The following is a 9355-nucleotide window of genomic DNA, read 5'->3' on the forward strand; positions in this document are numbered from 1 at the left end:
TGCGAGACCGTCCCTTGAGAGAACAGCTCTTATCAGAACTACGGCTTGCCCAAAGTCATCCAGCCAGGTACAAGTGGAGGAGTTGGGAATCAAACCTGGTTCTCCCAGATTAGAGTCCGCACACTTAACCACTACACCAAACTGGCTTTCAAGGGGCTCTTGGGTTCTTGCTCTTTTCTGCTGATACAGACAGAGAGCCAGTTTGGTGTCGTGGTTAAGTGCGTGGACTGGGAGAACCGGGTTTGAGTCCCCACTCCTCCACTCGCAGCTGCTGGATGGCCTTGGGCAAGTCATAGTTCTTTCAGGGCTATCCTTGAAAGGGCAGTTCTGGAAAGAGCTCTCTCAGCCCCGCCTACCTCACAGGGTGTCTGTTGTGGGGAGGGGAAGGGAAAGGAGTTTGTAAGCCACTCTGAGACTCCCTTGGGTAGTGAAGGGCAGGGTATAAGACAGTCAGTTTGGTGTAGTGGTTAAGTGCGCGAACTCTAATCTGGGAGAGTCAGGTTTGATTCCCCACTCCTCCACTTACACCTGGCTGGATGACCTTGAGCAAGCCACAGTTCTGTCAGAGCTGTTCTTGAAAAAGAGCAGTTTCTGTCAGAGCTCTTTCAGCCCCGCCTACCTCCCAGGGTATCTGTTGTGGGGGGAGGGGAAGGGAAGGGAAAGGGGTTTGTGAGCCACTCTGAGACTCCTTTGGGTAGTGAAGGGCAGGGTAGAAACCCAATCTCCTCTTCTTCTAGCACGGCCACCCATCTTGAGCTGTCTCAGGAGCTGTGTTTGTCCTGCAGAGAAAGAAACAGAGGACAGCATGGCAAATGCAGGAGAGACGATGGCTGGCACAAGGAAAGCTAAAATTCCAAGATGCCAATCATGTAGCCCCTGGGCCAGAGGGCCCCTTGGCTTGGGGCTGCCAACCCCCAGGTGGGGCCTGGAGATCGGTTGCCGTGGAGAAAATGGCAGACTTCAGAGGGCAAATTCTATGGTGCACCATTGATCCTAGGTGAAACCCTACCCCAAATTCTCTCATCCACAGGCTGCACCTCCAAATGTCCAGGAATTCTCTGGGCTGGAGTTGGCAACCCTGCTTGAGAGCTCCCTTTGTGGTCCCAGGGAACCTGCCCGCTCCGTCTGCTCCCCCCCCTCATTTACAATCTGGGGCTAATGATGAGCCTTTAGAGCAGGGGTGGCCAGACTGGGGCTCGGGAGCCACATGCGGCTCTTTCACGCGTACTGTGAGGCTCCCGGCAGGGCGGCTGGGGAAGCTCAATACCATCCGCAAACAAAGATCATCGGACAAATAAATATCATCACCAGTATCTGCTTCCCCCCCCTTTTTGTTATTATTTTTGGCAGTCTCGTTTAATGTTAATAAAAAGCAAATTTGCATATTTTCCAATAAAAAGGTGCAATATCTGTTCATGCCTTGTGGCGCTCAAACATCCGATGTTTATTCTATGTGGCTCTCACGTTAAGCAAGTCTGGCCACCCCTGCTTAAGAGCAACCCTGGGGGGGAGGGGGAGGAGGAGGAGGAGGAGGAGGAGGAGGAAGAAGAGGAAGAAGAAGAAGAGGAAGAGGAAGAGGAAGAGGAAGAAGAAGAAGAAGAGGAAGAAGAAGAAGAAGAAGAAGAGAAAGAGGAAGAGGAAGAAGAAGAAGAGGAAGAAGAAGAAGAAGAGGAAGAGGAAGAGGAAGAAGAAAAGAGGAAGAGGAAGAAGAGGAAGAAGAGGAGGAAGAGGAAGAGGAAGAAGAGGAAGAAGAGGAAGAGGAGGAAGAAGAGGAAGAAGAGGAAGAAGAGGAAGAGGAAGAGGAAGAAGAAGAGGAGGAGGAGGAGGAGGAGGAGGAGGAGATTGGATTTATACCCCTGCCCTTCAGTACCTCAAGGCGTCTCAGAGCAGCTTACAAACCCCTTTCCCTCCCCCTCCCCACAACAGACACTCCCTGGCCAGTGTTCCCTCTAAGCTGAGTTAGTGTGAGCTAGCTCACAGTTTTTTAGCCTCCGGCTCACACATTTTTTGTCTTTGCTCAGGAAGGATATCTCCAGAGCACACTTATTGATGCAGTAGCCAAATCTCTTGCTCACAACTTTCATGCCAGTAGCTCACAAAGGAGAATTTTTGCTCACAAGACTCCACAGCTTAGAGGGAACATTGTCCCTGGCCTGTTCACACTGTTGCTCCTGCCCACCGGGCACCTGCTGGGAACTTGCCAAAACAGTTCAAGGGCCGGTCCACGCCTGATAATTTGGTCTATTTCACAGGGGCGCTGTAAGGATGAATGCGACCATGGTATTTCCTTTCCCCAATGCTCCTGCGATTTACTGCCTATCTTCTCATACGAACCTTCCTTGATCTGAAAGCAGCTGGAGAGGCATGGTTGCCAGCTCCGGGTTGGGAAACTCCTGGAGATTTGGGGGTGAAGACTGGGCAGGGCAGAGTGTGGGGAGGGACCTCGGCAGCTTATAATGCCGCAGAGTCCCGCCCTCCACAACAGCCCTGTTCTCCAGGGAAATTTGTCTCTGTAGCCTGGAGATGACTTGTAATTTGGGGCGATCAATAGACCCCCACCTGGAGGTTGGCAAAAACCTGGAGATTTGGGGGATGGAGCCTGAGCAGGGTGGGGTTTGGGGAGGAGGGGCTGCAATGGCACAGAGTCCACCTACCAAAACGGTCACTGCTTCCCAGGGGAACTGATCTCCGTGGCCTGGAGCTCAGCTGCAATCCCGGGAGTTCTCCAGCTACCACCTGGAAGTTGGTAACCCTAGAAAACAGAGCACGGGATTTGCCTGGCTCGGGGGGGGGCCCCTAGGCATTTCCCCCTCCTGGTTCCCGACTTCAGATCAGTGCCTCCTGCACCTTGCAGGGCCTTCTCAGTGGTAGCCCTGGAACTTTGGAACACCTTCCCCATGAAATCCATCATGCCCTGACTGTACAGTTATTTTGTGTGTGTGTGTGTGTGTGTGTAAAACTGTTGCTTAAACCAAGATGTCTTTTAAAATGATGTTTTCTGGGGTCCTTAGTTTTTTTTATGTTGTTGCTGTGTCATTGATCCTGAATCGTTTCCTGGCTTTATTGTCTTCCCCATCCTGCTTTGAAAGGCTAAAGAGAGGCTTAGCAAATTTTGCAAATAAATATGCCAGTGAGTCTTCTTTATTTCTCGGCCCTTTTCTTTCTTCTCACGGAATTCTCCTGCTTGTGCTTTTATGGTGGGAAATGTGGTTTTATTATCTGCTTTAATTGGAAACTCTGCTTCCTGCGGCTGGCAATTGATTGGTGTTGTTGTTTTCTTAGGCTGTTTTTTAATCGGTTTTTATTGGTATCTGTTTTTAAAGATTCTGTATCCGTTTTTTAAAGATCGTTCTGAGCAGTTGGGGTGGTGGTGGTTTTTTCTTTTCTTTTAGCCACATCTGTGGCTTATGAACATTTTAAATAAATCAGTGTTGGGGGGGGGAATGATGCACGTGCAGCTCTCTGAACCTTCCGCAGGACTGTGCAAAAACAGAGGAGGAAAATGGCCAGCAGAGGAAAGCTTGGGGGGGGGCTGGGGGAGGGCGGGGGTGGCGTCCTCGCTTTAGGGGGGACGGGTTTTCCCTTCAAATGTGCTCTTTGCTTTTGTAAACGGGGTAGATCCTGCTGCCACCAGGAATTTAAGGATTTCCAAACCTTCTCTCTGTTTCTTTTGCTGGTAAGGTGAACTCGAGTCGGGGCTTTTCATGGATCTATGTAGTCCTGAGGAAAGATAGAACTAAATTCGGGGATAAACGTGAACACGGGATGATTTATTGAAGTAAGAACAAAATATCAGGTTGGTTATTCTGTAACTATCTTGGATAAAGGGACTTGAAAATATGTCTACCGAATGTATCACACACAGAGTCTTTTTTCCTTTACTTTTTGTTTGTTTTGACCCTCAGTTCCAACATACACAGGAGTCACTGGCCACGGTCACACGGGGGGGAAAGCATGGCCAAAGCGCGGCTTTTCTGAGCCGCAGCAAAATAGATGCGCGGCGGCAGGATCAGACAGATCCCCTGAGCCGCTGCGTAGTTGCTCCCTGGCACGATCAGATGCCGGGTGGGGGGGAGCCAAGGGACAGAGAGCGAGGCAGCCGGCTGCGCATGTGCGTGCATGCGCAGTTTGGCCGGGAGCCTCAAATGCTGCAGAAGACGTGCGCGCCGGCGATCCCACGGCCGCCCTTGCTGTGGAGCTTCAGGTAGGTAGTACTCTTTTCTTGGGTTTTTAAAATGCGCGTTTCCCCCCCGGAAAGGACGGATCGGGGACGGGTGCTCTCCGCTTCCCAGATGTTGCGGTGTGATCGCACCCATTTGATGTGCCCCCGATCCATCCCTCTTGTGGGGCAAAACCTCCCGTGTGACCGGGGCCACTATTTCCTATAGTCAGCCACACAGGCTAAGGACTCTGCACTCCTTAAGAAATCACTCAGAACTCACTGAACACTCACTGACAACTCTCTAACTGAACAATTCCAACTGATTTCCAACTGTCTCTCATAACTGACACACTGACCTATCCACACAGATTCACTTCAAAAAACCCTCCCACACTCTGTCATCCACCAATCACATCTCTCTCTCTCAATCACTCTAGTCTACTAACCATGCACTCCAACCAAGCATTTAAAGGCACACACACACACTCATAAAACAAGGAATCATTACAGCGGGGTTTGTGGAGTGGAGGATAGCTCAGCAGGATACAGTGCCACAGAGTCCACCCTCCAAAGCAGCCCTTTGCTCCAGGGGAACTGATTTGTGTTGTCTTGAGATCAATTGTAATAAGCAGGAGATCTGCGGTCCCTACCTGGAGGCTAAACCAAATAATAGGGACCCCAATCGTATATAATTTATAAACAGGGGTCATTTCCTGCTGGAGCACCTCGGAACAGTGCTCCGGCAGTAAGGAGCCCAGGCCCTGCCCTCCCCTTCTCCAGCCAACCTTCAGAGAGACTCGGGGGGGATTTAAACTCATTTGCATATGCCTTAACTCATTTTAAACATGCCTGCCCATTGTCAGGGGGTGTGGCATATGCAAATGAGTTATGCAAATGAGCTCCTGCACCTCTTTTTCTAGGAAATGACCCCTGTGTATAAAGAAACAAAAATGCAAGGGTAGGTCATCAACAAATATACAAATTTCACAACTTGGATTCCATTTGAGATATGAGCTGTGCCTAGACTATTGTGGGACTCTGGTTCCATTTTTCAGCCGTGTAACTGAGGAAGAATGTTTTGAAACGTCCGGCATACCTGGGAAGGACGTCTTTCGGCTGCGGAAATTTCTTTGTTCTTCGGGACATCCTCTGCCTTGCTTGTGGACTTTGAGGTCCTTTGGACACTGTTTCATGAGAGGATTCAGAGGAGTCTCTTGTCGCTTATTACCGTTATTGTGACCATCATCTTCAAATTGTGACCACCCATTCTACTTTATTTATTCAAGTAATGTTACCATGTTTCAAATAGTCTTGTGCCTACTGGCAACTCGTGAGATTTATATATTTGTTGATGGTCTACCCTTGCATTCTCCCCGGAGGCCGGCAACCCAAGCCGGGGAGCCGGCATGGTAGAACAGTTACGAGCGCTTGCTTAGGACTTTGGAGACCCGCGTTCCGATCTCCACTCTGCCACCATCTCTCCCAAGGGTGGGATAATGTACCAGGAAGGCAGAAGAGCCCTGGCAGGTTCCTGGGGACTTTGCTTTAAGACTTCAGGACCCTGAAGCACCAACTAATTCCAAGTGCTTCTCCACCTGTATCCCAAGACCTTGTTCCAATCTCCAGTCAGAAGTCTGGCTGGGCAAAAGCCCACCTAGCCCCACATGCTCTCTAAAAACACTTGGCAGGTTCTGGGAGAGGTGCTAGCGGGTGCCCGTGGGCACCGCGTTGGGGATCCCAGCCCTATCCCTTTCCCAAAGCATCTTTCTGGACCATCTTTTTTTTTTTTTAAGAGTTTATTTATTGGATTTTTTCATATTAAACAAAGAAAAAACATTTTCTCTTGATATATTTACATGTTAACAGAAATCCTCCACTGTATAACAAAGTTCGCTCTTTAGCACTCACAAAAAAGAGGGATAAGCCTTATTCATTGACTAAACCAAACTTTGACTCTTTTAACCAGTTATAAAACCTTGACCAATACTTTTCATAATTTTCCAAGTTTCTTTCTTCAATAATACACGTTAATTTTTCCATTTCTGCAATATGAAACAGTTTAATAATGATCTCATCTTTAGAAGGAATATTATTCTCCTTCCATCGTTTGGCAAATACAATTCTTGCTGCCGTTAAAATCTGCATAATTATATATATATCTTTGTTCTTAAATGACTCGAGTATCACATTTAATAAGCAACATTCTGGGTTTAAAGGGAAATCTTTACCTAATACTATATCTATGATTTCTTTCACCATAGCCCAATATTTTTTTGTTTTGCTACAAAGCCACCACATATGGTAAAAAGTACCGGTACTATGATTACACTTCCAACAACTTTTCCCTATTTTCTCATTGAATTTATTTAATCTATCAGGAGAAATATGCCACCTATAGAACATCTTTATAATATTTTCTTTAAAGGCGCTTGTTCTTACGAATTTTATATTTCTTGTCCAGATTTTATCCAATTGTTCAAAACTTAGATTGTGGCCTATATCTCATGACCATGCTAACATCGATGGTTTTATCTGCTCATCCGTCGTTTTCCATTCTAACCTAAAATTATACGCTTTTTAAATAAAATTTTCTTTTGTGCTCATCCAAATCTTATCCAGTTCAGTTTGGCTTGGATATATACCCTCTTGTTTATCTTTTGTCCATCTAGATGTAAGTTGGTTTTTTTCCCACCAGGTCTTCCCATCTTGATGATCACTGATGGTGTGATATTATATAGCCAAATGGAAAGTATTGCTTTTCAGAGAAGGGCGAGTGGGTTAGAGCACGAGATGTCAACATCGTTTTGACAAACGAGGCTTGGATTTAAACCAGACAAAAATTGTGCGGAGTAAATCAGTGAGACCTTTAGAACACTCGTCGGCAGCCTTCAGCACCCACATTTTGCCGGCTAATGGTGGTTGGGGGCTTTCCGGGGAAGAACGTCTCTGTCTGCCTGTTTGTTTCCTTACTTCATGTACACCCCACCTCTCTCCCCCATGGGGGACCCAAAGGGGCTTCTCCTTTCTTCCATTCTATCCTCACGACAACCCTGCGAGGTAGGTGAGACTGAGGGAGTGTGGAGACTGGCCCAAGGTCACCCAGTGAGCTTCCATCATGGCAGAGTGTGGATTCGAACCCGGGCCTCCCTGATTTTAGTCCAGCACTCTGACCACTACAGCACACTGAAGTCTGCGTGCACACAAAAGCGTGTGACACACAGTGGCCAAAAATACCAGGTGCCAGCAGGAGGTCCACCAGTGGGGCCAGGACTCCAGAAGCCCTCCCACTCTTGCCCCCTCCCAAGCACCAAGAAGACGGAGCATCCCTTGCCCCAGACCGAGGGTTCCTATCTATACCTTGTGGCTAATAGCCACTGATGGACCTCTACTCCATAGGCTTATCCAATTCCCTCTTGAAGCCGTCCATGTTTGTAGCCGCCGCCACCTCCTGAGTCTAACCATACTGTAGAAACAGTGAAAATTCCGAGTCTTCTTTTGAACTTGGCCCCCCCCCCCCCCAAAAAAAAGCAAGGAGGAAGCTGAATCGAAGAGAAGGGAGGGATTTATGGGACTTCTGTCTGGACTTTTCAATTTAGCTCTATTGATTTATAAGGTCTTCTCAATTATGGGAGTCTTCTTGGGGGTGGCGGCTGGCAGCGTCCCCGTACGTGAGTGTCATGCTTTATGGAGTCCCGCAGACTCCGCTCGGTGGTCGCTCCATTCGAGGAAGGAGCGTGAGATTGATGAAGACCCAAATAATGAGGCTCGTGCATACAGCATTTATTAAAATGAAAATCAGGCACTCGTTAAGAGGAAGAGCTGGTCTGGGAGGAAAGAGGGCAGAGGGGAGCTACGGTTGCTGTCCTAATGGAGGGAACGACCTGCAATTCGCTGCAATGGCAACAAATTAGGGTTCCCAGCTCCAGCTCCCCCTGGGCTCTTTACTGCCAGAGCTCCGCTCCTGTGCGCTCCTGCAGGAAATGACCCCTGCCCACAACCGGTGTTCCCTCTAAGCTGAGTTGGTGCGAGCTAGCTCACAGTTTTTTAGCTTCCAGCTCACACATTTTTGCCTTAACTCAGGAAGGGATGGCTCTAGAGCAGACTAGTTCATGCAGTAGCCAAATCGCTCGCTCACAACTTTAATGCCAGTAGCTCACAAAGCAGAATTTTTGCTCACAAGACTCCACAGCTTAGAGGAAACATTGCTCACAACCATCAGTGGGTCCACGCTCTGGCCAGCTGGGTGGCAGTGCAAGGCCGCCACCCCACCCCACCCCCGCTAAACCAGCACGCTAAACACGCTAAACCAGCAGCTCTGTGCTTGGAATGCTCTCCCTGTGGAAGCTGAGCGGGAGAGGGGAGTCACAGGCAATATCCTGCCTGGCATTTTCTGCCAGAGAGAACTCGTCTCTCGAGACTGTAGTCATAAAGATGATCATCACCCACCCTGGGCAGGAGAGAATAAATCCCAGGTAACAGAGCTCGGGGCGGTGGTGGCGGTGGGAGCCGCAATGCAACCCGGTAATTTTACATTCTGTTGCCAGCTACCCGGTTTTCGGTATGAATATTCTCGGGGTGTAAAATGACTGCATTTTAAAATTTCATTACATCTTTATGTCACGGGACATCGAGCAGAAGAAAACCTAATTAAATCACCCCAAATTACGGCCGCGGCTCCTTGCCAGCAGAGAGAGGCAGGCACAACAGGGAGCGGTGGGGGAGGGGGAGGGTGTTGCGACACGGGGGCAGGCAAGGTTGCCAGCCACCAGGTGGGGCCTGGAGATCTTTTGGAATTACAACTGATCTCCGGATGGCAGGGATCAGTTCCCCCGGAGAAAAATGGCTGCCTTGGGAGGGTGGACTCTATAGAACTATACCCCAGTGAGGTCCCTCCCCAAGCTTCACCCCCAAATCTCCAGGAATTTTGCAACCCCGAGTTGGCAACCCTGGGTGCAGGCTCTCTCTCTCTCCCCCCAATCCGGCTTCCATGTGGGTCTCCCAGTGCCACGTCTTGTCGACTCCTCAGTGAGATTTTGGCCAAAGAGACCCATTTTCCAGGCTAATAAAATGAGCTTCAGCCAAACCACAGTTTGATTGGGTATTACATAGGAGCAGAGGTCATTTCGGGGGGGATCGCGGGGGATCGCAGTTCCCCCGGGTGAGGTATGGGGGGCGGGGCACATGACGAAGCCC

This window comes from Gekko japonicus, unplaced genomic scaffold (genome assembly GCF_001447785.1).
Source record: "Gekko japonicus isolate JY-2015 unplaced genomic scaffold, Gekko_japonicus_V1.1 scaffold10, whole genome shotgun sequence".
NCBI lineage: Eukaryota > Metazoa > Chordata > Lepidosauria > Squamata > Gekkonidae > Gekko > Gekko japonicus.